The sequence below is a fragment of the Ambystoma mexicanum genome, chromosome 6p (assembly GCF_040938575.1).
Source record: "Ambystoma mexicanum isolate Mex_15411 chromosome 6p, UKY_AmexF1_1, whole genome shotgun sequence".
NCBI lineage: Eukaryota > Metazoa > Chordata > Amphibia > Caudata > Ambystomatidae > Ambystoma > Ambystoma mexicanum.
The window spans coordinates 1,280,338,007-1,280,362,874 of NC_090935.1; the positions used below are offsets into that span (position 1 = coordinate 1,280,338,007).

The 24,868-nt window shown below is 43.3% G+C and overlaps 1 protein-coding gene across 16 annotated transcripts in view; it reads right to left on the bottom strand.

The window, feature by feature from the left end:
• Positions 1–24,868, bottom strand: part of PTPRD (protein tyrosine phosphatase receptor type D) — a 4,803,934-nt gene that overhangs the window by 2,554,356 nt on the left and 2,224,710 nt on the right. For all 16 annotated transcript variants that reach the window (XM_069625937.1, XM_069625939.1, XM_069625938.1 and 13 more), the window contains one exon: positions 2,476–2,524. The gene's annotated coding sequence lies outside the window, so the exon portion shown is untranslated. The remainder of the gene's footprint in view (positions 1–2,475; positions 2,525–24,868) is intronic.

Here is a 24,868-nt window from a genome sequence, read left to right on the forward strand (position 1 = left end):
GGACGGTGCCGGTGCCTTAACAGCACCGTTCACACTGTACCGCCAGGGTTGTAATGAGGCCCATTTATTGTCTCGGGTGAAAAGACTTTTATGGGAGGCCATTTGAATTACTTTGCTGGTGTATTCATATATATAAATATATATAGTCATATGCTTAGGTTGTTAGTCAGTGTTCTCTGCAATGTTGGGGGAATTTAACATCTAATGAAATTATGAATCAGATACACAGGCAGCCACAGAAAAGGAATTCCAGAAAGGTCTCGTTATGTTGGAATTCTTTTTTCCAAATGCATCATTCCATCTCTGCCTAAGCTAGGAATCACTACATCCCGACATCTTGTAAACAATTGACATTGTCAGCCTTACTAAGATACCAACTTGTTGTTTTCTTTGGGATCAATATTTTTTGTCTAATGTGTATACATCCTTGCAGAACACAGCAATGTGAATGGATCTGTAATGTTATCAGCATGTGCATGCCAATGTATTGTACACTCATTGAAAAGCATCCTGATGACCACTGGTTAAGATTTGCATTCAGTAAAAGCCTCATGCTTTGAACACATACACACTGACACCACCGGTAAATGTGTTTGTAATGTCACCAATTGATACCAAGACTTTCACAAACAAGACCCAACCCAGAAAGTACTTCAATTACACATAAGTTTCAAATAGGAGATGGTTATGAATAATGCCTTCACTCTGACATTGAAGTACATTCCCACAGTTGAGCCTGCTGTATACATTTTGATCAAATCTCATCTTTTCAAAATTGCAGGTGTACTTTATCAACGTTTAAAACGTGCATAACATGTAGATTACATATAGGGTTAGTATGACAAAGCTTCAGCTAAGCAGGGTCCTCAACAATCAGTATTATCTCATATGTACTGCTAGCCCATTGACATCTGTGTGGATGATCTCACCACAGAAAACTGAGAATGGGGCATATCACACTTGCACCAATTATCATAGCAAGACCCAACTCAGTAGAGAGACTCCTCGACATCATAACATATGCAATATGGAATATGAAACCAAACATGTAGAGCCTATCTGTGGGAAGAACGGAGCACTTATATATTTGAAAAAAAAAACATACTAAAAGAAAACACTAGATCTCAATCTGTAAATATACAGAGTATGGAATGTGTTTGTCCTTTGGTGAGTTCACTAAACATACCCTGTAGATTTGCAAAACCAAACGTATTGACGTTGCTGTGCTTGTTAGGATGATGTTCTTGATCACGTCAGGGAACTGTTAAGGTTTATGCAAGTGGCTCCCAATCCTACATGACTGTTTTCCTCAACCACACAAACCTTGCCAGCCATAGTCATGACGCAGTAATGATAATGATCCCAGTAGCAATACCAAACGTAATGGAAGGAGGCCGACAAGTGGAAAGCCCAACCTGGCACTAAGCAGCATGGAAACAAAATGAACTCTTAATAGCAATACTCAAAAACTCTCTCTGCAAATGTAACAATTTCACTGGCCTCTACTAAGTGGTTGCCACTACTGCAGAACGTTCACCATTATGCAGTCAACATGCAGCATGGAGCAGCTGATTGACACCAGGTCCCATCGAATACACATCTTGAGGGTCATGTGTGTTGCCTTTATGACCTTATAGTCAGACAGGCAAGTAGAACCATACTATTCCATTGGGCCTAGGTAAAATTCTAAAAGAAGGCAACACAAAGTGGTCTTTCTACAGAATACACATTAGAAAAATGCATCCTACCAAGAACACAAGATATATTTTTCTTGCATCATAGCCTTTCCTCTCCTTTGTTAATCAGGCTCGAACCTGGACTTACTAAACCAACGTTATCCATCACATAGCAGTATGTAAGCAACTTCACTGTGAGCCTTTCACCTGGATCTCAGGTAAGTGACGGATCCAATTCAACAGCCCTGTTTGCAGCTTGCGGGATACAGCCCTCCCTTGCTTCAAAATGTGCATTAAGTGCAACAGTGCTGGACAATTTTGCTTTTATGTCAGTCACGTTTGCACCATGAGAGCGGCAACAAGCGCAGGGATGTTTTGTAGCAATATGTTCACCGAATTACACAGACAATAGTGATATTTCCATCAACTGACTAGTTGAAAAAAGAAGACGTGCTGCACCAACCGCTCAGTAAATATGTGAGTGACAAATCGCCTATCCCGGAGAGACACCGCGCCACGCCAGAACAGATTATGTAATCTGGGCCCTGGGCAAGAACACGGTAGTCTCACATACTACAATCTCCCCGTCTTTCCACACCAGAAACAACTCCACTGCAACCTACAATTATGAGACAGACGTAGCAAAAAAGGAGAAGTGGTGTTTCCATAAACATGCATACGTAAGCATCCAGATTTGCAAAGACATATTTGTATTGAATGACTCCCTTTTTCTGTAGCAAATTAAGCACATTCCTATATATTTTTTACAATGGCAGAACAGCAACATATTGTAGCTTACCCTGAGCTTGCAGGTTTGGCATTCAATAAGGATATCTCCACCCTGAGACCTGAGGGACAAAAGAAAAAATGATGAGTACACCAGCACGTGCAGACACAGCCAGAAATCACAAGACCTGTTTGCTGGATAAATGATGCTTCAACACAGTGAGTAATTAATACATATGTACATTATGGAAAAATCAATCCAGCTAAATCTTTTTCTGGGACATGTTACTTTTCTGAAAAGCAGCTCAATAAAACATTTAGAATTAAGAGTGATTATTTCCATCGAAGCATTTCCAAGGTTCCAGGTTCCCACCCGCTGCTATGACACGCTGGGTTGCAATAAAAGGACAATTACCTCCTGGATGCTTTTGTGACATAACAGAACAGCTTCTTTTAACATTTTCTTCGGGTAATTAATTGCTCTGTATAGGGCCAACTTGTATTAGAGCCAGCCAAATCGAACGCGTAGGAGCGACAGGGTAATGGGTTTGGGATGAGTCGACAGGAGCATCCCACATAAATTGGATCCGCGGTGGACAGCGCAGCAAGGTCTACCTAATCTATAAGAAGCACACATTGAAGACAAATGGCTCAGGGCGTGTTTGAACTGATGAGGTGAAGGCATAATTATGTCTGCAAAGAGGGACAGTATTGTTTATTCCAACACTTAATTTTTCGGAGATTATGCATTCAGAAAATATCGGTGTCATTACTAGCCAAATTCATCAGATGAGCTTTCTTCGCAAACCTTTTGGAGATTTGGGATTTGGAATCGAAATGTAATTAAAATATCAGGAGAAGGGACAAAGTGTACCTGTGGGGCTTAGTGTCACAGAGAGTTGGTTCGCTGTTTCCAGAGTGGCGAAGCATCTCATTAGTGATTCCACACCCCTACAAACTTTGCATTGATTAACCCATTGTCTGCTACTTGGCAGTTCTGTTAAGCTTCATGCACTAGAAGGGAGGTCACTACCCAGATGATGCTAGGCTACAAGGCATTAGAAAATGTCACATGCTTGGCATGTTGGCACTGGTGGTTGTCTTTAATGTGCAAGCAACATATGCCAGCATAACATAAGTAGACTATGCCTTTGCAACTTCGGATTTGCTCAGCTGAAAGACGTCTGTACCTTTGTTAAAGGACATGGTTTAGAGGTTATAAATATTTTTGAATGCACCCGGGGAAAGGCGTTCAGCCAATTAGATGGCTGAAACAGTGGATGAGAGTACTCATTCTCCACCTGCTGTTTCCAGTCACCCAAGGCCCTTCCCCGGGTGTAACCATCTTTTTGTTTGATGTGGGGAGACAAAAGGGAGCCTCACCATGTTGCCTCCCCACCCCCAAAACAATCCATAACTTTACCTACCCCTTTCCTCCTTCCCTCCCACTTACCTGCATGAGCGGAGCTTTGCGCTTGACCAGAGCTTTTTCCTTGGGCCCACGTTTCTTTACCCATCGCCCAGATGCCATAGAAATGGAAAAGGGACTTAGTCCCATTTCGCTTTGGTGGTTGTCATCAATATTTCCTTTTTTTCCCTCAGCAGATTGGCTGTGCAAGAGAAGCCAATCTCCTGAGGGGAGAAAAAAACAAATGTTGACCCTGGATAAACCCTGGGCTGCGAATGGCTTTCACCCCCACTGTTGGTGGTGGACATGGCCCGTAACAGGCTACCTAGGCTCGGGCTGGTAGTCCATTACCAGCCATGCCTCCCGTAGAGCTGGAGTGAAAGCCGTATTCCAATTGTAAGTGGTGAGCTGCTTTATAAATTGCCTTATGTGGGTATTCTCAGTGCTCTCATTATTCTAGATAAGAGAACTGAGTCAAAAGGATACTGTATTGAGCGTGACATGTGTATAAATAATTATTTTTAATGCACAGATCTAAACAATCCACTTTGCCAATATTTTGACCACAGTTAATCTTTGAAAAATGCTGGATACAGTCTTCCGTGATGCTGTTTATTATTTCGCCATTAGGCATCTCCATGGTTTTCAGCGGTAGTCGCGGTACCTGCACTCACATGGACAAACTGTGAGAAGGGGAATGTGGCATCAATGTCCTTTCAAGAACATAGGCATTCAGGTGCCCACCATTCTCAAAAATGCTGGACGACGAAATGTTGAGCACAATATTCTTGTATTCACAGTCGATTGGAAACCAGGTTTCAATTCCTGTGAAACCCTCAATTGACTGGGTGAACCACTTAATCAGCAGCAACCAGGTTTCAATATACTCCACCATTGCTGTTATTTCCCCATGGATGGTAGACTCTTCGGAGAGTACTCTCTTATTTTGTTATTATCATTGATATACGAGGTGTTGTTTTTATTTGTGTTGTGCTTTCTTTCAGATCAATGTACCAGCTCGTCACATGATATGACATAGTAACACATTCAAGAATAGGCTTTCCCCTATTATTCCAGTCACACCAATAGGCACATGGATTCTAAAGGCATCCAGGAAACCCTTTATCAAGTGTCAGTCAATCACAGTTTGATTCTCCCTGCCTATAATGTGGACATTATTTTTTTTATTTTATTCTGGGTTGTGAATAAAGTTAGAGCAAACAGTTTATTTGTACATATTTCTTTCAGACAGATAAACAGTACACATGGAGTTCAATTGATGTGAAGGTGAACACAAAACATAGAGTGAAATAGAGTGTAACGCCATGCTGAAAATCTCCATTTCCAGTGTCTATGTACAAATTGAATTTTGGGCACAGCTGCAAAGAATTGGGCATAAATTGTGACCTACCCTTCCAACTTTCCTGCATTCTGCCTTTCTCAGTAAACAACTGTTCCTGCATCTTGGTTCATGCTTTAATCTTCTTAAACCCTACTCCTGACTCTTACACACCAGACTAACTTCCCAGAGATAGACTGCAGAATTCTAGCAATCCACCCTGGATGCTCGCCCACTCTCACACCCATTTATTCAGGCTGATTTTGAAAGGGCTCTGCAGCAACAATAATCATCTGTGCTTTCTACGAAACAACGTGCCTCTTTTAATTGAGACTGTCTCTTTATTTTCTATTTTTCTATTTTAGGATTGTAATTTTTGTGATTTCTGATGAGAACAGCCCTAGTAGGTGAAAGAAGTGGATAGGGAATGTTTAATGTTGTTGAATGGATAGGCTGATGGTTCATGTAAATATTATGGGAGAATGAATGGAGAAATGATGTACCATATTTAAAGTAAGAGAATTTTGAAGTGTCAAAAGCATATTTCAGGGAAAGGAGAGTATTTATAGGTGCTGTGAAGAGAGGTAGAGCGATATTTGCCCCAGCAGTGTAGGAGGAGGTGCATCGATGTCTTCAGCTGTTGTATGGTCAGGGAGATCCATAGTTTAGGGCAGGGGTGTAAGGGAGTGATGGAACAAGCAGGATCATGACAGATGACCATGGTAGCAAGTGCATTCTTGAAACAATAATAGAGTGGGCTAGTTGAGGACAGAAGCTATGAAGGGAAGACTTGATCTGGTCTCACTAATCGGGCCATGGATCCAGTTTTGAACTTCCTCTTGGCAATGACAGAAAGGGGTGAGGGTGTCATGGACACAGCGATTTTGAAATGAAAAAAAAAAAAGTGATTTAGTGCAAAAGGGATTTTAAAGAAGATCCTTCTGCATCTCATCAAGCTTTCTGGAATCTGTAGACTCTGGCACTGGGACTAGAAAAAGGAAGAACAGACGCCTGGGTGAAGGTTCACAGTCATCTTTATGACAAGTTCAAAAGACACACTGGAAGCACACAGAGGAGAATTCTGCCTTCCTCCTTTTATAGGCCTTTTCAATGATGCAATACTTTCATGCAATTTCAGGATACAAATCGGATTGGTCCTTTTACCCAGAATAAAGCCCTCCTTATCTTTGATTGGATGGTTTATCTGTTACACACAAAGCCCACATGTGTCACTCTTGGCAAGCACTGGCTGACTGACACATAGACTGATAAGCTTATTTTAGACCCATCCAGACATAATTACACACTCTTTAACTCCTGCTAAAAGAAAACAGTCTTTATCTGCTTCCCGAAGTCCTGCCAATTTTTATTGGCAGCTCATACCATGGAAAACCACATGAGTTCATTTTCTTTGTTGCCAACTAATGAAGTTCATCTGTACTAATTGTTAACTTCCTTGCCTTTATCTGATTTACCATCAATCATGTCTGCTTTTCCCTGGCCAAATTTCTAAATATATCATCCCAGATGTGCTTATCTACAGTGAACTGCTGCAAAAGACCTTCTACTGTGTAAGCATGATTCAGGCCTTTTGACACCTGTCCTTATGATGCCATTTTGTATTTGGCATCCATCTTAGAACATCTCTCAATTTGTTCGGCCATACTACCAAATGGCAAGTCAATATTTACTTTAAGAATAACCCATTTTCTATCCAGTTTCCAGAATACATTATTACATATTCATGATATGTGAGTAATACTGAAGACACTCTTCACTTCCTGAGTCATTCTGACCCAAAAAATTAGTCACCTGCATAGAAACATTTTTAGCTTTAAAAAAACACGATCATTCTAATTTCTGTGATACTGGAACCATTAATCAGACTATCATGTTATCTCTACTCAGTTTGAGTGGGGGAGGGTTCTGGTACCCTTATGCAGGATCAATAGGGAGAGCAGAAGTGCTGGGAATAGCGGAAAGGAAGGTGAGCCTGATTGAATTCACATTGGTGTGAACAGAAATGTTATGTAGGTGTCACGACCCTGGCCCAAACCGCCTCTGGCCAAACCATTGGCCAGGTGGAGTCATGACTTGGGCCTCTAGATCCTGGCATCCTCTTCAAAAGCCCTCATGGGGCCAGTCCTGGTGCCTATGGCGCCAGGCTCATACACCTTGAAAAACAATGTGCTTGGGAACTACTTTATTGTATTGTCAGCCAACATGGAGGCATCCACATAGCTTGATTCCTAAGAACCAAGCTATGCGGTCTAGTGTTTTGGGTGTGGTAGCCTAGGACTACTTTACCTGGACTATTTTGTTGGGGCTATTTCAACCACACCGAAGCAAGACAACACGCTTTGCGTTACTTTGCAGCTTGCAACGTGACGCTCACCGTGTCCAGCTATTCCCTCGAACCTCGGAGAAGCAGAACCTGCAAGGAGACAAAAGGAACATCATTAGCAGCACCATCTTACCTGCAGTCTTCGTCTTTAAACACTTGCAACTACTGAGGACAGCTTCCTGCATGCCTCCTGGACAGAACGACCTGAAAGAGGAAGACAGAGGCAACATTAAAGAAAGCAGTAGAGACATTTACAAATTACGAACTGCTCAAAAGGCTTACCTGGCTGGTCGCCTCTCGGCTGGCACCTCTCTGGACATTCCACTCGCGGCAAGACTTTGCAGCGCTGCGCATAGCGCTTACTTACCACATCATAGCGCTCTTAATGTGCCATCATTTACCAGAGGGGCTCAACCAAGCCATTTCGCTGTGCTGAAGCTCTGCATACCTAAGAGAGAAAAAAGAGACATTTTAAACAAAGAAAGGCATGCAGGATAGCAACAAAACTAAAGAACAGCAATAAGACCTACCTGAAAAATATCAAACGGGCCGGCATCAGTGAAGTAACTGGACCGCACTCGGCCATGAAAGACAATGTGCCTCTGCAAAGAAGGCAGGACGGAGAGCACGCCTAATTCTACCACAAGGTGAGGAGAGGGCGCCAGAGGGACTGAAATCATACGGGGGTGGAGGGAGGATACTTACCCCAGTCGGTCAGTCTTGAACACAGTCCTCCTGTATTTTCAGGCAGAACCTTCCCTGCAGACCACATCAGGGCAAAGTTGAGAAGCATACCAGCGAGTAACCCGGCTGGGTGGTGTCCCTGTGGATACCAGGTGAGCATAACAGAACGCAAAGACTACCATAACAAATCCACCTGGGCACCATGGAGACATCAGAAATGGACCAATTTGCCCAATTACTAGGAGAGCTTCGTGCTGACGTTCATTCTGCCTGACAAGAGACTAATGCCCTCCGGAGAGACCTAATAGTGACCAAAGAACGCACTGAAGAGATTAGCAGGCAATACTTGCAATCACAGGCAGGACAGACGCCTCTACCTGGAAGCAATCCAATGATGCAAAACCCTGCCATACCACCCACTCCGGTATAGATAACGTTACCTGGAACAGTGCCCCTGGCACCACCAGAAAGGTTCTCAGGCGACCCACGAAAGTATGCAGCATTCATCAATCAGTGCCGCCTTCATTTTCTTTGTAGGCCTGGAGCATTTCCAAATGACCAAGCTCGGGTAGCTTTTGTCTTATCATACCTGAGTGGTAGTGCAGCAGATTGGTCTGTGCCATTGGTAGCCCATGGCGATCCTCTATTACATGACTTTGGGGGGTTCCAGAGAGAAATGGAAAAACGTTTTGCTTGCTATACCCAGGAACAAGCAGTAGACAATGAACTCTTGTCCCTCCGACAGGGGAATCAGGACTTGTTAACGTACATTGCTACCTTCAACAGACTGGTTGCCGAAGCTAGGTGGCCAGAAAACAAAAGAACCACATTATTCCATTGAGGCTTACTAGGCGAATTAAAGGACGTCTTAGCCCAGGTGGTTGATCCACCCAGAGACTGTGCAGAATTCATAAATCTGGTCATGCAGCTAGACCACCGGTTGCAGGACCGAATGGCAGACCGGTCTAAAACGGACCCTCGGACTGTGTATGTTCGACCAAGGGAAAACACACCCCGTGTACCTGAAAATGCTTTAGAACCCATGCAGATTGGTGGGATATGGCCTCTATTAACAAAACAAGAGCGGGACAAAAGAAGACAACAACAGCTTTGTTTGTATTGTGGGAAACCAGGACATTTCCTTAAGGACTGTCCAGTAAAACCCCCAAGAAGAACAGTTGGGGCCACAGAGAAGGATGAAGCTAAGGAATAAGAAAACTACCAAACTCGACAAACGTAGAGGTCAGTTTGTCGAGTGAGAAGAAAGAGTTGCTGACCTTGCACTTTGCAAATACCAGTGATCTTAATTAACCACCAACAGTCATCAAGAATGCATGCCGTTGAAGCATACATCGACAGCGGAGCAGTTGGAAATTATATTGATCAAGAACTGGCAGCAGAGATGGGGCTTCCTTTGTGCTCTAAGCCAACTATAATAATGTAATAATAATTTGGCACTTATATAGCGCTACGAACCCTCAGGTATCTGAGCGCTGCTTATTATTACCCACGGTGTGTGGTGCTCATTTATCGACCTCGGAAGGATGAAAGGCCTAGTTTGGCCCTGCCGGGATTCAAACCTGTGTTAGCAGGCTCTGCACGGATATCAAAGCGAGCGCTCTACTCGCTGTGCTACTTGACCGACTATGGACAAGGTAACCACCGATGATGGGACAGAAATCGCTTCTGGACCAGTAACCCAATGCACAGCCAGGGTAACCTTGCTGTGCCAGGACGGACATCGGGGGTCTATTTCATTCAATCTCATCAAGGCACTTCAGCTCAGGCTAATATGAGGGATGCCAGGGTTGGTTGCTCACAACCCTTTAATAGATTGGCGGGCACGAAAATTAACCTTCCCCGGTGACTGCTCCCCTGCCTGCTATTACCAAGAGGAGAATCCCGATGTCTGTATCCCCATGACTCCCGGAGCGACAGTATCAACCCTGGGAGCAACTAATACTTTGCCAAGTGAATACCATGATTTCCACAATGTTTTCCGAAAGGACCGAGCCAATACATTGCCGCCACACAGGCCCTATGACTGTCAGATCGACCTTGTTCCTGGTGCACAAATCCCTTGCGGCAGGATCTACGCTCTCACAGAACCAGAAAACCTTAATTTGAAAACCTATTTAGACCAGTACCTTGCAAACGGATTTATCTGTCCTTCAAAGTCCCCCGCAGCCAGTCCTTTGTTCTTCGTACAGAAAAAGGAAGGAGACTTGAGAACCTGTATTGACTACCGCTCATTGAACCAGATCACCGTGAAGAACCGCTACCCCTTGCCACTTATCCCTGAGATGCTAGACCAAGTTAAAGATGCCCAGATTTATAACAAATTGGACTTTCGAGGAGCGTACCACCTGGTCTGAGTCAGAAAAGGAGATGAATGGAAAACCACATTCCGTACTAAGTACGGCTTGTTTGAATATCAAGTCATGCCCTTCGGGTTATGCAACGCTCCTGCCTCATTCCAGTATTTCATGAATGACGTCTTAAGGGAGTTAATTGATGTGTGCGCCTTAGTGTACATAGACGACGTCTTAGTATACTCAGCCTTGGAACAAGATCATGTCAGACACGTTCGTTCAGTCCTCACCAAGCTCCGTCAACATCGCTTGTTTGCAAAGCTTGAAAAATGCTTTTTCATGTCACCGAAGTAGAATTTCTTGGTTTTATCCTTACTCCAGGAGGCATCAGAATGGACGTGCACAAGGTAGATGCCATTCTCAAATGGCCTTTGCTGACGTCTCTGAAAGGGGTACAAAGCATGCTGGGCTTTGCGAACTTCTATCGCCAGTTCATCCCAGACTTCTCTCAGGTTGTGCACCCAATCACAGTACTATTACGAAAAAACAATAAAAAGTTTGGTTGGACCGAAGAAGCAAAAGAAGCCTTTCAGGAACCTAAATGAAGGATTACCTCCACTCCAATCCTGTGACATCCTCGTCCAGACCTCCATTATGTCGTTGAAACTGATGCGTTCAGTCTCGCAATGGGGGCTGTCCTTTCACAGAGAGACCCAGAAACCGGCCAGCTACATCCTGTGGCCTTCTGGTCGAAAAAGTTCTCACCTCCAAAGATTAATTATGCCATCACGGACAAGGAACTCCTGGTTATCAAATCCACCTTTAAAGCCTGGAGGCACTACCTTCTGGGGGCCAGACACACCATTACAGTCATCACAGACCACCGAAACCTGCAATATCTCAAAACAGCCAAGGCCCAGTCCTTGCGCCAATTACATGCGCCCTTTTCTTCGCCGAATATGATTATGTAATCACATTTCAACCAGGAGTCAGAATCGGAAAGGCGGATGCCTTATCTCGCATGGGCATAGATGAAATAGTATATACAACTCCAGACCCAGTTCCTTTTATACCTGAAGACAAACTCTTGGGTGTCACGACAGCCTTAACACAAGCAGAACTACGAAAAGAAATCCAACGGACAATGAATCCTGATGCCTACCTCGCATGGTAAACTCAAGGAGAACAATATATCATCAAGGACCATCTACCATTTTTTAGGGAACGCCTATATGTACCCAAGAAGGTATTACAACAGCATATTATTTCAAACTATCACAATTCACTGATTGAAGGGCATCCTTGGATCACCAAACCCTAGCTAAGGTGAAAGAGAACTTTTGGTTGCCTACCTGGCGTAAGGACATCATTCAGTATATTGAGTCCTGCGCTGTCTGCGCACAAAATAAATCACAGATATGAAAACCATCCGGTCTCCTACAACCATTGGATATTCCTCCAGTTCCATGGAACACTATTTCCCTTGACTTCATCACTGATCTACCTCCAAGCCAGGGGTTCAACACCATCCTTGTAGTTGTGGACTTATTCTCGAAGATGGCCCATGTCATTCCTCTCAAAGGCCTCTCAGACACAGCCACTTTAGCAAAAGTGTTCCTGGAGGGCGTGGTCAAGCTACATGGCTTGCCTTCGGTTCTGGTCTCTGATCGAGGCAGCCAGTTTGTTTCCAAATTCTGGAAAAAATGTTGTGCAATGGCACAGATCGGCGATCGGCTATCTACCAGTCACCATCCCGAAACGGACGGTCAAACCGAGAGAACCAATCAGACACTCAAGCAATATTTATGGTGCATGCTGCACCACGAACAAAGGAATTGGAAAGACCTACTATGGATAGCTGACTATGCATATAACAATTCTTTGCATTCAAGCACGGGACAAACGCCCTTCTATACCCTTTATGGTAGACATCCACGTATCTCTGAACTAGACTTTGCAGCCAGCTTGGAAATGCCGGCGGTAAAGACTTTACACACAACCATTACTCAGGCTTTCAAAAGGGCAAAGGAACACCTTATTCATGCCAAAGAAAAACAAAAGAGATTCGCCGACCAACACTATAAAAAGGCCCCTGATTATCAAGTAGGAGACAAAGTTTGGTTAGCCGCTAAATTCGTACCCATCAAGGGAACCCGGACCATTTATCCCAGATTATTAGGACCCTATACCATTAAGGCAATTATCAACCCAGCAGCCGTGAAACTGGGTTTACCACCTAATCTACACATCCACCCGGTATTCCATGTGTCCCTCCTGAAAGCAATGCAACCCGGCACATGGATTGGGACACCACCTAAGCCCATACTTGTTGACAGAGAACCAGAATTCGAAGTCAAAGATATCTTGGACTCTAAATACTCTAGGACCAAACTATATTATCTCGTCGATTGGAAAGGATTTGGAGCACAAGATCTTGGGAGCCCAGTGAGAATATCCACGCACCACGTCTAATCAGGAAATTCCATCGGAACTTTCCAACCAAACCTGGTATATATATATATAATGAAAAGATGGATGTATTGGTTAAGTTGCACTAAAAACCTATGAAATTCAATGAAAAGACTTTGTTAAAGGGACATTATGGATACAAGTAAAACCGAAAAACCCAGAGAAATTTGCCAGTTATGGTAAACTAAGCAACCATAACTCACGCCACCACGGTGCACTGCTAACACTAACACCCAGGACATGAAAGATGACATCTCAAAGTTGACATTTTGCCCCCTCTTTACAAAATCCCACAAAACATTGCAAAAGCATTTACACCTAAATCTGTTATCAGTTCCCCAACTTAAGTGTAGATTCGTCAAATGGCACCTCATTTATTTTGGGATCCCCCCCTCCAATTTTGCCCACTCTTGATAGAATCCCACCATACTTGGTAGACTAATTCGGAATTTGTTTAAGAATATAAATGCAGTTTAATTAAGTGGTGCCAAAGTTATAAGCCATCCAAGAACTGCTTTTCACCAACCCTGTAATGCATAGGTGTCCGCGAAATTCATCGGACTGTTTGCAGACTTTTGCAGCAAAAAACACCAATTTTTTTTATTCTTGTAGCCATATCTCATCCCATCCTCATCACCCCTCACCTCCCCAGAGATTATTTGATAAGTTTGACAAGTGCAATGTTGTGTTTTTTAATATGTTTTTACAGCGATGTCCGCGGGCACGGCCGCTGTGCGCGAATCCAACATGGTGGGCTTATCCAAAAATGCTTTTCACCATCCAATCAGCGGGCGCGTCTGATGTTCGCGGATACCACGTTGCCCTCTAAGCCAATCAGAGTCCTGTCCGTGGAGCGAACAGGGAAGTGTGTCCGTGGAGCAGACACAGTTATCCCTAATGTTTTTGACTTACATTTTGGTCATTTAAAAAAAAACTACTGGACGGATTTACACCAAATTAACAAAAACACATTTTCTGGACCAAACTGCCGCTCCTGCCACAAATTTGGTGAAAATCCGTGCAGGTGTTTGGGCTATAGGCGTGAGCAAAGTTTTTCTCCATTCAATTTATGGAAAAAAAAGACATTCGGGACCTTCAAACTATGCAAAACAAATTCAGAGCGCGCCATACATTTATTTTGCAAAGTTTGGTGAGGATTCGTCCTGGGGGAGCAAAGTTATAAGCCACCCAAAAAGTGCTCTTCCTATGGGTTAGAACCTTAACCATAACTACTGGGCCGCTACCGCAGGCCCAGTAATATAGTTATTTAGTAACAGCAGTTAAGATATCAGATTTGACGGGAAGCAGTTCACTTCTTACCATGCAGTGAGTTTGTGCGACATTCTGATCAGTTTGTGGAGCAGAGTAAATGGAACAGTCACCGGGGACACTACATAAGTGGACATACCAAGGGCCTCATCACGAGTCTGGCGGTAACCCTTAAATGCGGCGGTAGCGCTATTACCGACGCATTTAAGGGTCCGCCAGATCATGGCCTTGGCGGATTTCTCCCCAGCTCTGAGCTGGGGGGAAATCCACCGAACTTTTAAGCTCTTACCGCCGGCGGGAAATCCGCCGGCGGTTTGAGCGCGAAATTTCCCATTGAGCCCAATGGGGAATGGGGAATTCCCGAATGGGCTCAATGGGGAATGGGCAATACCCATTCCGCCGAACCCGTGATCCGGCGCTATTAGCGCCGGGGAGTTCGGCGGTAGGGCTATTAGCGCCGGCGCTAATAGCGCTGTGTTACCGCCCAACTCGTGATGAGGCCCCAAGATTAAGGACCATCACCATTAGACATTTTTAAGTGCATGTAGGCATTACAACCAAGTGTGTTAAGGATATAATCATGATGGATAAAGTGCAATATTGGATGCAGAGAAAGTGAGGGACAGAGGCAGGTTAGTGGTGAGGGAAATATGAGCTTGAAGGCAAATGAGAGGCAGACTAATAAGGTAACTCTGAGGTGAGGAGGTAGGCTTTCAGTTTGGTTTTGAACAAATCATTGTGGTCTGTATCTCAGATGTTGGGATGAAGAGAATTCCATGCAAATGGAGAAAAAAGTGTGAACGAGTGGAAGTGAGAGGAAGTGAGAGTAAGCACAGAGAGGGTGGGGTGCCTCAAGGGTAGTTGAGGGGGCAGAGTGTAGATTATGAGTAGGATTGTAGACTTAGATAAAGGAGGATAGATGTGGTGACACCTTACTTTGGACACAATTTTGGACCAGGAGAATTATCCAGCCTGGTGATGTTAAGAGGAAGTATGTGAGAAGGCAGGCAGTTCAAAGAGAGTCCTGGTTGTGAAGTTAATGATCTTGTATGGAGGAAAGACATATAGTTGGGGAGACCAAAGAGGGTGCTGGCACAGTAGTCCAGCTTAGATAAGACAAGAGTGGTTAAGAGATGCTGGGCAGTGGTGAAAGGAAGGAGAGTCCTCATTTTCCAAATATTTATTAGGTTGAGGAGAGATGCCATTGCAGTTTTGGAGATGAAAGTTCAGAAGGTGTGAGAATGGTCATAGATGATGCTGAGGTTTCTAGCTGAAGAGGAGTAGGGTAGAGTGTAAGGTGGGAACTAGCTATGCAGAGGTGGATATGAGAGAGAGTAGTTGGCAGGGAATAAGATCACATTTGTTTTTATAGAGTTTAACATCAGAGATTGCAAAGCTATCCAATATTTAATTGCAGAGAGACAGTTAGACATTTTGATGGAGGAATCAGAGGAGAGTTCAGGAAAAGAGAAGAAGATTTAGGTGTCATCTGTCGAAGAAGAGTTGAGACGCGAACCCACAGTAGGAAATAAGTAGGCCAAGAGTAGAGGTGCAAAGTGTGACATGATAGAACCTAAGATAGGGTCTTGTGAAACACCATCAGATGCAGACATGTGTTAGAAGGCATTGTTGTTCCTTGAGACAGAGAATTGCAGAGGAGCACGGTAGGATTCAAACCAGGCAAGGGCTTGGTCATCAATCCGAATAATAGATAAACAGTTTTATGGAGATTATAATTGTTCGTGATCAATAGTGTTAAAGGCAGCAAACATGTCAAGGAGAATTAGGATAGAGGATAGGTTGGAGTGCTTTGCAGAGACAATGAAGTTGGAGGGCAGTTTCAGTGGTGTGACAGGAGCAGAGACCTGCTTGTTGGGGATCTCAAAGATTGTGTATGTCTATATATGTAAGATGGTTGAACACACTCCTTTCAAGTACTTTAGACTAATGCTGAATGAGATACATAGGGCAAAATGTAGGTGGTAGGTTCAGGTCAACCCCTTGCTTTTTTAGGAGAGGAAGGACCATGTTTTTTTTTTTAATAGAGGCAACAAAAGGGGAATCAAATGACATATTGAAGAGTTCAGTGAGGTGAGAAGCCACTAAAGGGGCAATAGGCCTGACTAGCTTAGGAGCAAGAGGGTCCACTAGGGTCATCCTTCATCAGTAGAAATGTGTGACTTACATCAGAGATTGACACAGAGGATAATGGTAGAACAGGTGGAGTGTGGAATGTAGGAGGAGGAAGCGTGAGGAAGGTCAGAAGAGAGTCTCTAATTTTGGAGATGTTTTGCAGTGATGTATTAATCTAAGTTATTAGCTGTGAGAGTGGAGCTATATTCATAGGTTTATGAGGAGTGAGTTTATGGTGCCCTGTAGCTGTAAGGATGGTTGGAGTGAGAGTCAATGAGGGTGAAGTAGAATTCCCTTTTTGCTCTATAAAGAGTGAACTTGAGAGAGTTTGGGGCACAGACGTAGGGTTGCAGGACCTTCTGTGAGCTGGTGCACCTCCATCTGTGCAGCAGCCAATGAATGTCTGTGCAGAGAGAGCATATAAATGTGGTGAACCATGGCTAAGGTTGCTGAGACTTAGTGGTGAAAGTTAGCAGTGGGAATTGAGAGAAGAATGATTGATATAGTAGGGATTGGAAGCTGGAGAAGGCAGTGCTAGTGGAAGAGGCATTAGGTGTGAAGGAAAGTGTGAGAACTGTAGGACTTAGAGAATGTGTGGAATGACAGGTTTACATTTCCTTTTAGTAATAGGTGAGGCAAGTGGGGAGGAGAGGTCAGAAGGAGGAAAGGAGATGGTGACTGAAACAATGGAGTGATCAGTTAGGGATTATGTGACAGTAGTATTACTGGATAAGAGAGGGTGGGAATGAATACGAGATCCTAAGAGTTACCCCAAGTACGGGTTGGTAGGTTATGGGTAGAGGGGAGAGTGTGGTCATTAAGAGAAGAGGGAAGTTCAGATTTTTGAGGTTAGAGAGGGAAGGTTAACGTCACCTTAGAGAATTAGGTAATGTTTCATAGAAGGAGAATTAAGGAGTTGCCCAAGTTCATCAAATAATTGTCCAGTGAGACCAGGATGGCAATAGATGCAGATAATGTGAACAGAGTGAGGTGGATCAATGGTAAAGATGTCAAAATCTAAAGAGGTAGGAGAGCATGTGACATTGGAGATTTGTGAGGAGTTGAGGTGTGAAAAGAGTATGTTTTCGATGCCTCCACCTCTGCCAGTCAAATGAGGAGAGTGAATGAAGGATAGTTTTGAGTTGTATAGAGCCACCAGGGTGACAGTGTTGGATGTAGAAATCCAGGTTTCAATGATAGCAAGTAGATTGAGGGTAGGAGAGCTGGCGTGTTAGTAGTCAGTCATTGAGGACGTTATGTTACATACAGAGCATTCTAAAGAAGAATGTTGGGTTGATGCAGTAAGGAAGAGTAGAGAACTTAAGTCTCAGAGGAAGAGAGGCAAGTTGGATAGGTTTTATGGGAGGTATTGTTTGCTCATTGGCTGCATTTTCTAGAAGTAGTTGAAAGTGGGAAGGAGTAGTGGGATGTATGAGATGTGAGTTTTATGATAGGCATAGAAAAGGAGGGCGTTTTATCATGATTGGAGGAAGCATAGAGATAGGTGAGTAGGATGAGCAGCAAGAGCAGCAGGAGTGAAAGCATTATTAATGACTACTGCAGTGTGAAGAGCATGCACACTTATTAGCAAGCTATGAGTAGTCACAGGTGCAGCAGGTAGGAAGGCAAAAGCAAAGGCAAATAGGTGAAGATGCAACGAGGCTGGTCAACGGGTTGTCTTTCCCCTGTTATGTTGTATGCATTGCTCAAGTTTGATTCCTATAAAGGTCTTTACAAAAAAATAAGTGTTCCCACCGTCCAGGAACAATGCTCTGGACAGAAATATGAACAGTGGGTGATTTCTCAGGAAAGTAAGGGAACATTGTGCCCTTTAGTTCCTGGCATCTTTGACATCTGCTGCATATGTATGTGAGTGTGTTTGCATAATGGTGAATTGCCTGCTTCATATGTAAAGTGACAAAGGAGTATTATTGCGTATTTGCAACATCATCAAACTGCTGTATTGGGCATTCTGCCTGCAGCCTCATGCAAGGCATGACACTGCGGGGTTTCTACCATTCATGCCAGTATGGTCACAGTAAATCAAAGTTATTTACAGTGACTCAAGAAGTGGCCATACTGGCATAGATGGCAGCTTCAGCTTCATAAGTGATTTTCAGTAACCATACCCGAATAGCTTGTGGCCACACTTCCCAAAAGTGATGTAGAGTGACCATTATTAGCATATTTTGTAGGCATAGGTTCATGAAAGGGATCTGAGGTGACCTTTCAGGTATAGGTTTTAGCCACAGCTTCCTGGGTGATTTACAGTGACCATGTCAGCATAGGTTGTGGCTGCAGCTTAATGGAAGTGATTTATAGTGGCTATGTGTGAATGAATTGTGGGTGCAACACTGAAGCGATTTACAGTGTGAATGTTTTCATATTGTATGGACCAAACTTTATGAAGTGATTTTCAGTTGCATTGCTGACATGTAGTGCTGGTGCAGTTGCATGAAATGGACTTATAATGGCAAGGCTGGCCCATGTTTGGGATGCAAGAATCATGAAATGTTAAATGCTCCTGTGCACGGTTGGTCACACGGCATATACTCATGTTTTTCATGTATTATCCTTGAAAACTAGTTGCAAATATTATAGCATTTTAGCAATCTTTAAAAAAAAAAAGAAATTGTAAATCCATTTGAATTATGATGCACTATTTCAACACATGATTTCATAAACTTTGTTGGGGAGACCCACCCCCTACCCAACCTCACACCAATTGGTGATGTTAGTGCCCCTTGACTACAAATGTTAATTTGCTGCCCCTGACCTTGAACTGCGTGCAATGCTAAGGCTCCCTCAGGGACCACCCATCTCCCTGGAAGGCACACAGGCTGCCTCTGATGCTGTCATGCACATAATATTGTTACTGGCCACTAGCAGTAGTGGCTGGGGCATGGGCGTGCCATGGCCCCCTGCCCCTCGTTCTATGCTAGGTGAAAGATGGAAGCTTTAATACAAAAGCAATGCACTTACACCATTGTTGCACAACATATGGCCCACGGGCCAGATGCGGCCCTTCAGGGCATTGTTAATGGCCCTCTAAGTCACAAGTGTTTTATGTTGAAGTGCGGCCTGGCCTAAAGTTTGTCTTTTTCTCTCACTCTCCCTCCTCCCTCTCCATCTCTCTCTCTCTCTCTCTCTCTGCCCCTCTGCCTCGCACTGTCGGCCCTCTCCTCGCTCTTGAGCTCTTCCTCTCATTTTCCCTTTCTCTCTCCTGTCTTTCACGTTTTCTTTCACTCTCTTTTGTCTCCCTCTCAAACTCTTTACTCTCTCATTCGCTTTCTCTCTCTTGCTGGCTCTCTCTCAGATGTGAAGCCTCTGTGGGACAGGTGTTGTCTATGCATTATGAAGGGTGAAATGTTTACTTCTGTTAAAAATAAAAATACAGTTCTGCCCCGTTATACAAATAAATAAAAGTGTTACATGTTACAGTTAAACAAGACAGGCAAACTATACAATGAACCTATATTTTACTCAAATTCACATACTGGCACCCCTCACCTCCACCACCCTCTCATCCCCATGGCCAGTCTGGCAAACTGTATGCGACCTGTGTGGTACATTCGGCCCTCCAGCTAAACCAGTTGTGCACCCCTGCTTACACCTTTGAGATGGTATGCCCTTGTGACAGCATGATCATTATGATTTGTGCACATGTGTGCAGGCCCAGCATGACACAAGACTCAACGTTTGACCGGTGCTTTTTGAGAAGCTCCGAGGGGCACATTTAGTGTTATGCCAATGAATGCACTTTTGCAATGTCCAAAAACAATTCAAATTTAAGAGCTGGCCATGTCATCCTCGAGGGGTGATCGTTACAGCATAATGTAATATGATTGCATGAGGAGGAAAATCCAAATATTAAAAGAAATAGGGGCAATTTGTTTCAAAGACAGTGTTAAAGCACTGTGTATTATTGAATTATCAGACTTTGTAATTGGCAAAATGTTGATAGGAATGAATTACAACGACAAAGTCACTTACATTTTCAAATGAATGCCAAAGCTTAAATGCATCCTAGATATGCTCAACGTACAGGCAAATTCAGTAAAGGGGAAAGGGTTCAAATGAATTGACTGGCAAATACATTTAATGTGTGTTTCCCTATCTTTGAAGCCCTAACTTTAAAAACCTGTTCTGAAAAGTGTATGTTTCTTTAAAACTCTTTTATATTTATAACGTTTTTATACATTGCACTGTTTGGCTGTTTGGCCAATATCTGTGCACAGGAACTGCCTGTTAATCAGTCCAGGAGATGGTTTCAGCTTGTTTAGCACACAACCAATGCATTTTTAATTTACTCAAGACAGGAATAAAGTAATCAGTCTATTGCAGATTGCAGAAGTCTGCATCCAATTATAAATGCATACCAATGGCAGACGAGCGCGGCATACCTGATTAGCACTTATCTACAGCGTGTGACATTTTCAAAGAGTTTCCACACACCTGATTCTCTTTCCTTCAGTTTGAATGCCAGTTTATTCTGGAGTCAGGGTGATCATTGTATATGTCACACTTCTTCAGTTCCTTCAATATCTGGATATGAAACTAAATGGAAATCGAATTCCTTCCTCGGATGCGGCAAAACCAGGATGGACCAAATTGGGGTATTCAGATTACAAGAACAGTCGTGCCTTTGAAGCATGGATCTTTGAAGTTGACCAAATGTGTATTGGCGTTTCGTAGTAGGCAAGACATGTATCGTCGCCAGGTAGTGGGAATTAAATTTTCCATTAAAAAAGTGATGGACTGCAGATGACTCAGGAGCAGCAATTAGAATGCTGGTTTTCTGGGTCCAGAAGAGGCACCTTAGGCTGAAGAACACACTTCCTGATTGACATGTGGTTCAACACCTACGTATGTGTTTGTGTTGTGTGCATTGAGGCATCTTCTGGAGCGGGCAGAACAGGACTGTGTTGTCACTTCGAGACAATTGTGGATCACAGCCCCGAATTTATCACAGTTTAAATGTAGTCAATTAGTTTGGGCATGCCGAAGCCGCTTTATGTGTCTATGTGTACGCTGAAAGGTTTACTTCCTCCCTGATGCCTTTTAAGCATGCCTTACAAAAGATTGCAATGCCATCAATGTTCATGCACGCCATGCTTTCTCGAAGACATTAGTTGTTCCTATCTTGTAGGGTTGCTGAACATCCTGCGATCAATTAGGCAATGACACAGAGAGACACATGAATAGAAGTGACAAAGCACTCTAGCGCTAATATTAATAAACAACAGCGGGAACACAGGTATTCAGTTTTCCGAATTTAGACACTGAAACCAGTGAATAGTCTTTCAAGTCCTCACATTTTCAGGATTAAAACACTGCCGCACAATACAAGCTCAAACGAACATTCACCAAATGGGACAATTCAAGTATTAGAATTGTATCCGAAAGCCCAATGTGGAGAATATAACTGATCACAGGATATCAGGTGACCTTACAAGAATGGAATAATTAAGAGCCACTTTACAGAAGCCCACTTAAGGCAATCTGACGTCTTTTAGGACATGCTTGGCGGGCATCAGATGCATGGAGTAAACATGTTTGTGTTTTAGCCAGCCACAAAGGAAAATGCTGTTCCTTCTGTCTACATCGCCCTTGTGTGCACTCTCAGTAACATAGAAGCATGAGCGCACGGGGCAAGCAGCCTTATCACAGATTGGAAAGGTACAATGGGAGGCAGGCGTTCGAAGGTCTAGCAGTAGATATAATTCAGTGCTATGCTTTCAAGAAGGGCATCGTTATTCTAGCCTACATTAACCCAAACGAATACTTGGGTTACACATTTCTGTTGTTTATCAAATGATGTTGTAACAAAGGGCAGAGAGGGTGGGTACGTCCTAATAGATAATTTGTGAGATCATTTCTTTCTCTTTCTATTCTTTCATCATCCTTTTTGTTGTGTGCCTAGTTTACATCCCTTCCGGATGGCAATGAAACCATTCAAACTACATATCAGGAGTCATATTTGGTTTCGTTGTTAAATGTTTTTCTCATTACCCTGTAGTATTTATTATCTGTGTCTCTTAATAACTGAACACGTTTCCTGAATGAGATCATTATGATCCCACAGTTATTTTCTTACATTGCTTTAGTATAGACATGAAACACATAATATACATAGGAACTAGAAATAAATAAATATATTGTGCAACAACGTCAATCAGAAGTAGCTAATAACATTCGTGGACATATCATCAAACAATGTTATCAACAAATGATGAATTCCTTCTACCATCTATATCTATAGGGTCTGCATTGAGTGCTAGACCCATTGTCCGCAGGCAAAGGCAGGGGCACTTGATTTCCTGTGTTGCGCCCAATCGCTATGCTGGGAGCTAGACGTTTTCTTATGTTTTTCTTTTTTGTAAATAAAGGCTGTTTGTAGCCTAGTGGCTATACTTGCCCTAAAGTACTAACAGTAAAGGGTACCTACCGCCTTGTTAAAAAATAAAATTAAAATAAAAGTATCTCGAATAATGGCATGACTTCAGTTTCATTGTCCTCAAGTTTTGTTAAAGCTAAGTTAAAATGAAGTGATTTCAACTTTGATCTTCTTCAACACGATATCAAGAGATCCAGATGGTCATTGACAGGTGAGGGTTAACCCTTGAATTCTGTATCCTGCCATCTGCTGCAAGTGCTTATATTCAACTGAGGATGGTCAAAAAATGTCTCTCGAGGCACCCGTACTGTACCCCCAATCTTTCCATGCATTTTCCAGGGATTGGAGATGATTAACTGTGAGCACACCACCTGCTTCAATCTCTGTATACTGTAAAACACATACCTAGGAAATACTTTAGATAGCTTGTGTCATATTTCTGATATTGAGAAGTTTATTATAAATTAAATTTATATATATGTTTAGTGAACTTGTCAGGACACTTTTTTGTTTTGTGGTTTAGTGATTTCCCGGTCCTTGACAGAGTAGGGATATACCCTCTAGTGCATTATCAATCTCTGTATCCACCTTCCCTGCATGGTAGAGCATGACCTCTAACTCCACCCACTCCAGAAAACTATCCCTTCATTGTATATAGGTGGTAGACAATTCCCACACTCCTTAAATCTCTGTCAGCATTGCCTCACTGCTGGTACATCATTTGTATTTTTGGGGTGCATCCAGTCTAGCTCTACCTTCATTGTCCATGAGTGGTCGGTCGTGTGATGTTACTGGTTATGATATGATATACTATGATATAATATGGCATTCATAACGCTCCGATAAACAAGTGTTTCAAGGCGCAACGAGGCAAGGGAAGGGAACAAAGGGAGGACGGACAGCGATCCTACTAGGCCAGGTATCATTCAGATTGCGCAAGTGTGTCGGAAGGGAACAGGGACAGTGCAGTACAAGGCAAAAGATGATAACACTAAGCAAGTAGCGGCCAGCAAGTGGCACGTGCATGAGTAAGTGCAGGCATCAGGTGTCAAGGGCTGGGAGGGGGACTGTAGGGATACGGGTTCATTGCATTTCTGCCTCCACCTTTCTAAGGTGGTACATTATGTTCTGTGACTGAGTGTCTCACTGAATGTCTTGTGAAGGGTTTTGACCCTTGCTGAATCAATAGACTGGGTAGATGTGGGGATGAGCTGCCGCCGCCCATCATTCCATCCCAGAGTCCAGGTGAACTGCGCAGTTGGCACAAGACCACTCCAAAGATACAACCTTCTTGTGGGGGGTTCCACATCACCACTCTACTGTAAGGATGCCATCAAAACAATGTTAAGCAAGGGTTCTATTCTATCAATCAAAAGACCACTCTATTGAAATGCAGTAATTCAAGAAAGATCCCAAAAATGGATGCAGTACCAACAAATTCCTCAAGGCGGCGCTAGCGGTCTAAACTCTGACAGGAGAACTGGCTGACAAAGGAACCTGAGTCAACTGGACTTCAAAGGCCTGTTGGTTAATTAAAACATCTTAGCCACCTGCTGTTCGCAGAGGCCAAGAGGCTGAGAACTCTTAACACCCCAGAGACTCACAACAGGAGGCAGGATATCACATGGCCCTTCTGAGTAAGAGGGAGGGGGTTTCCCCTTCAGCCTGGAGGAGAGAGACAATAGCCCCTTTCAGTTGAATGGGGTATGTTAATTTTGAGTGTTTCCTGTCAACAGCCCTCTGCCAGCAAGGAGAGACATGTGATCACTGACCCACCCAGACTTCTGGAGGCGGACCCAAACACTTTGGGGAGTTGAATTGCAACAAATTTATATTTTATAGAAACTGTCATAACTTATTGTAACCAAATGACAGGAATGTACAACTTTGAGAGTCTTAGTATGGAAAATGCCCTCACGATTTGAGTCCAAACTCCGATTTGTACCATGTTCTGGGGCAAAACCCCGCTAATTATGAATATTGTAGACACTGTATTTAAGCTAGAGACATGGAAAGTTACTGGGATATATGTGGAAGGGAAATGTACCTTTGTATTATTTTTGATGAAAAACCAATGTTGCAAAACCCACTAAAATTGAAAATAAGTTGCC